Raw genomic sequence first — 6026 nt, forward strand, 5'->3', positions numbered from 1 at the left:
AACATGCAGTAAGAAGTCTGACGCAGGTAAACTGGTTTAACTGGTTTAAACTGTTAAAATTAGTTTCAACTGGTTCAGCCCAGTTTAACTTTTCTTGAGTTATGACAGTCAACACTCAGTGAGTTCATTTTATATTTTAAAAAGTTCAGCAAAGTTTAGGATGCTGTGATGAATAAAAATAAATCACACTTTATATTTTGACATTTTCTAATCTTAGTTCATTCTCACACTTACAGTATGATGCATGGGAACAACTGACTCCACTTAATCAAACATAGGTTTGATTTAGTGGAGTCAGAAAATTGCAGATTGCTGGATCCAGGGGCATCACTGGGTTTTAAGGACAGGGGGGGCTTAGCCCCCAAGAGATGCACAAAATTTCACAAACAGAAAACAAAGACTGAGAAATTGCTTTCCTACTTTTTTGGACAGATTAAACATCCTAGACCACCAATAGATCTATTGTTTTATTTCAGTCTGTTTTATAATACAGTACAACAAGAAAACAGAGGAAATGTGTTTGCTGCATCAATAACAAGAAAAAAACTGAAAATAAAGAAGTACATCATTTTTATGGCTGCAATCACCAGTTACTTGGTGGGTGGAAGCATCAAAGAATGACGTCTGTTTTTAAGAGTGGCAAATCGGTCAATCGCTCTGTTGTGACTCAGATACTGAAGCGTGTCTTTTTCAATAGACATGACTGCAAGACTGTGAAGTCTTTTCTGACCCATTGTTTGACGCAGCCTTTTGTCTTGGCACCTGGTTCAGGGATACTGTGGGTGTTACACAGGGCCTTGGTTTTCTCATACAACTCTGTAGCAAATGCATCTGAGTGTTTGTCGGGTGCATTGTGTGCCGGGTGGCGGCCAGGAGCGGAGGCCCTGGCGGACTGACCCCCGGCTGCCAAAACTGGCAATAGGGACATGGAATGTCACCTCTCTGGTGGGGAAGGAGCCTGAGTTAGTGCGTGAGGTTGAGAGGTACCGGCTAGATATAGTCGGGCTCACCTCTACGCACGGCTTGGGCTCTGGAACCAGTCTCCTGGAGAAGGGCTGGACTCTGTCTCAGTCTGGAGTTGCCCCTGGTGAGAGACGGCGGGCTGGGGTGGGTATTCTAATATCCCCTCGGCTTGCTGCCAGTACGTTGGGGTTTTTCCCGGTGGACGAGAGGGTTTGTTCCCTGCGCCTTAGGGTCGGGGAACGGGTCCTGACTGTCATCTGCGCTTATGCGCCGAGTGGCAGTTCGGAGTACCCAGCCTTCTTAGAGTCCCTGGGGGGGGTGCTGGAAGGTGCTCCACCTGGAGACTCTGTTGTCCTGCTGGGAGACTTCGATGCTCACGTGGGTAACGACAGCGAGACCTGGAGGGGCGTGATTGGGAGGAACAGCCTCCCTGATCTGAACCCGAGTGGTGCTTTGTTATTGGACTTCTGTGCTAATCACAGTTTGGCCATAACGAACACCTTGTTCGAACATAAGAGTGTCCATAAGTGCACGTGGCACCAGGAAGCTCTAGGCCGTAGGTCGATGATCGATTTTATAATCGTATCACCAGACCTGCGACCATATGTTCTGGACACTCGGGTAAAGAGAGGGGCTGAGCTGTCAACTGATCACCACCTGGTGGTGAGTTGGATCAGGTGGCGGGGGAGGACGCTGGACAGACCTGGTGCACCTAAACGCGTAGTCAGGGTGTGCTGGGAACGACTAGCAGAGGCCCCAGTCCGCGAGATCTTCAACGCACACCTCCGGCAGAGCTTCAACAGCATTCCGAGGGAGGCGGGGGACATCGAGTCCGAATGGACCATGTTCAGCGCCTCCATTGCCGAAGCTGCTGCATTGAGCTGCGGCCGCAAGGTGGTTGGTGCCTGCCGTGGTGGTAATCCCCGAGCCAAATGGTGGACACCAGAGGTGAAGGGAGCCACCAGGCTGAAGAAGGAGTCCTATCGGGCTTGGTTAGCCAGTGGGACTCCGGAGGCAGCCGACAGGTATCGACAGGCCAAGCGGAATGCGGCTCGGGCAGTGGCTGAAGCAAAAACTCGGGTGTGGGAGGAGTTCGGAGAGGCCATGAAAAAAGACTTTCGGACTGCCTCGAAGAGGTTCTGGCAAACCGTCAGGCGTCTCAGGAGGGGAAAGCGGTGCTCTACCTGCACTGTGTATAGTGCTGGCGGAGCGCTGCTGACGTCGACTGAGAAAATTGTCAGGCGGTGGAAGGAATACTTCGAGGACCTCCTTAATCCCACTGACGCGTCTTCCAAGGAGGAAGCAGAGTCTGGGGATGAGGGGAATGACCCGCCAATTTCTGGGGGCGAGGTCACTGAGGCAGTTAAACAACTCCTTGGTGGCAGAGCCCCTGGTGTTGATGAGGTCCGCCCCGAGTTCCTGAAGGCTCTGGACGTTGTAGGGCTGTCCTGGTTGACACGCCTCTGCAATGTTGCGTGGAGATCAGGGGCAGTACCCGTGGATTGGCAGACCGGGGTGGTGGTCCCCATCTTTAAGAAGGGGGACCGGAGGGTGTGTTCCAACTACAGGGGGATCACACTCCTCAGCCTCCCCGCGAAAGTCTATGCCAGGGTGCTGGAAAGGAGAGTTCGTCCGCTAGTCGAACCTCTGATGCAGGAGGAACAATGCGGTTTTCGTCCGGGTCGCGGAACACTGGACCAGCTCTTTATCCTCTCGAGGATACTTGAGGGTGCATGGGAGTTTGCCCAACCAGTCTACATGTGTTTTGTGGACTTGGAGAAGGCATTCGACCGTGTCCCACGGGGTGTCCCGTGGGAGGTGTTGCGGGAGTATGGGGTGTCTGGCCCATTGCTACGGGCCATTCGATCCCTATACAACCGTTGCAAGAGCTTGGTTCGCATTGCCGGCAATAAGTCGGACTCGTTCCCGGTGGGTGATGGGCTCCGCCAGGGCTGCCCTTTGTCACCGGTTCTGTTCATAATTGTTATGGACAGGATTTCTAGGCGCAGCCAAGTGGCGGAGGGCTTTCGCTTTGGTGGCCTCAGGATCTCATCTCTGATCTTTGCGGATGATGTGGTTCTGTTGGCTTCATCGGGTGAGGGCCTCCAGCTCGCACTGGAGCGGTTCGCAGCCGAGTGTGAAGCAGCGGGAATGAGGATCAGCACCTCCAAATCTGAGGCCATGGTTCTCAGCCAGAAAAGGGTGGAGTGCCCACTCCGGGTCGGGGATGAGGTCCTGCCCCAAGTGGAGGAGTTCAAGTATCTCGGGGTCTTGTTCGCGAGTGATGGGAGAAGGGAGCCGGAGATCGACAGACGGATTGGGGCTGCAGCTGCAGTAATGCAGACGCTGCACCGGTCCGTCGTGGTGAAGAGGGAGCTGAGTGTAAAAGCGAAGCTCTCAATTTACCGGTCGATCTACGTCCCTACCCTCACCTATGGCCACGAGCTGTGGGTAGTGACCGAAAGGACCAGATCGCGGATACAAGCGGCGGAAATGAGCTTCCTCCGAAGGGTGGCTGGCATCTCCCTTAGAGATAGGGTGAGAAGTTCGGCCATCCGGGAGGGGCTCAGAGTAGAGCCGCTGCTGCTCCACATCGAAAGGAGCCAGCTGAGGTGGTTTGGGCATCTGATAAGGATGCCCCCTGGGCGCCTCCTGGGTGATGTGTTCCAGGCATGTCCCACCGGGAGGAGGCCCCGGGGCAGACCCAGGACACGCTGGAGAGATTATATCTCTCGGCTGGCCTGGGAACGCCTTGGTGTTCCCCCGGATGAGCTGGAGGAGGTGGCTGGGAAGAGGGAGGTCTGGGCTTCTCTGCTTAGGCTGCTGCCCCCACGACCCGGCCCCGGATAAAGCGGATGAAGATGGATGGATGGATGGATGGATGTTTGTCCTTAAGTGTGTCGCACACAGCTTGTTTGCAGATAAAAGCTTCTGAGTCTAAAGTCTCTTTCTGCAGGAATTTGTGGAGTCCTTCGGTTACAGACAGAATCGACTGAAACATCAGTAGTGCATAGACTGCTGAGAACTTGTAGAGCTTTACTCTGAGACCAACAGCTATGGGGGATCCAATTGCAGATAGGCACTCCAAAATGGCAGGCAATGTCTCAAGAACTGCACTGATTGATCGCAAAGTGTTTGAAAGTTGCACAAGCTCAGTTTTTGTCAATCCAAGCTTTGCCTGAGTCTCCATGAACTTATGATGATTGACTAGGGAGGTGCTGAAGAAACAATTCACAAACTCCAACAAGCTGAAAAGCTCCACAGCCTCTGGGACAGCCTTGCAAGTATTGCACAAAACCAGGTTGAGTTGATGAGCATAACAATGCACATAGATAGCCTCAGGATGGAGCAGTGGCGTGTCTAGAAAATTTTTGTTGGGGGGGGGGGGGGGGGGGGGGGGCAGGTGGGGGCACAGATTTGGAGAAGGGTGGCAGATGTAATTGGCAGATAATGTTAAAAACAATTCTACCAACCGTTAACCATAATTCAATAACCCTATAAACCTAATAACCGAATGTGCTTTTAACTCTTATTAGAATGAGATTTTAACCACTACGGTGCAAAGTTTTTAGATACTGTGTTGATAAAGTACAAGAGATACAATCAGTCAGTGTTTATTCAGCAGTCAAGGACATCAATATTTGCATAATATTTTTACTGACATATAGTGCACATATGTTTTGGGCAAAAACATTTTTGAATATTAAAATATAAACATTTTAACATACAATTGGCAAATTAGCCAATGCAAAACCAATGCCTATTAAAAAAAGAAGATAATCTTCTCTCAAACTGGTGTTTGATTTTGAAACAGGAAAAAGTGGGGAAACAAATGAAAAGACTAACATTTGAATAAAACCTGAACGCAAGTAAATACTTTCTATGCTGCCTTATGGTAAACTTTGGTAATATTGATGTATAAAGAACAACACTGGCTGATGATGAAATACAGTCAGCTGGCATGGTGACACTGCCAGTATTAACCTGCAGGGCTGGACTGGGACAGAAAATTGGGCATTTTCACTACAGACTGGCCCACCAGGTATTAAAGCCATAAAGCCTTTGAATGAAAACAAACGCTGTTGTGACAGTGATGTACAGTCTTATTGGTATATGTATGATTTCCATACATTTTACGTCAGATAAAAACTTTGTTCGCAAGATTCAGATAATTATTTAATAAAAGCTGGATATTTTAAATGAGAATAAGAAAGAAAAGTATTTCTTTGTGCCCACCTCTCCCTGTTAATGCCCTACCTGGCCCCCTGGCAACACTTTGCTAGATCCGCCCCTGCACAGCTATCAGCTGTCAGCTACTTAGAAAAGGATTCTGGTGTTATTTGTCTCTCAGAAACAGTTCATAACTTCCCTTCAACTCATTCATGTCACCTAAAAGGTAAACCTGTTTCTCCATCACCTGTTCGGCTCTGATGATTCAGTAAGGACATCTCCTGGTTTCATCTTCATGTTTCCCTCTCACCAGATAACCAAACCGACATCATGACCAGCAGCTTTACAGCTGTGGCTCCAGCAAACATCAGCTGATACTAGAAATTAATATTAAATGAATTCTAACAACAGCTGATCAAGCTTAAACGTGCTGCTGTTGTTTAGCGGGACATCCGCTGGCTTCCTGTTTCTGGCGCAAAGTGGGGGATGAATAAACAAGAGAGCCGATCAGCTGATCATTGATCAGTTTCATGATTGAAGTAGAAACAGGAGAGGGAGGGGGAGAGAATGAGAGAAGAAGAGGCAGCTGCAGCGTAAAGACAGAATAACTCCAGCTTTGTGTCTTTTTCCATTCTAGCTAAAGTACGGGACAAACTGCGTCTCTTCTCAGCTCAATACAAAACGTGTAATGTTTTCTCTGAAAGAGGGACCATTCCATTTTTAAGGAGCCGTTGGCAACTCTACTAACTAACCTTGTGAATAAAATAAAATTCACTATCAGTAACATCATAGCAACCGAACAGCTGTATAGAAACTCCGTCATGCTAGCTCACGCAGTACAAGTTATTGTAACTGACTGTAAAAAGTCAGCACAACGAAAATAAACTCCACCT

Source organism: Neolamprologus brichardi, chromosome 18 (genome assembly GCF_056152115.1).
Source record: "Neolamprologus brichardi isolate AB-2024 chromosome 18, ASM5615211v1, whole genome shotgun sequence".
NCBI classification, from domain to species: domain Eukaryota; kingdom Metazoa; phylum Chordata; class Actinopteri; order Cichliformes; family Cichlidae; genus Neolamprologus; species Neolamprologus brichardi.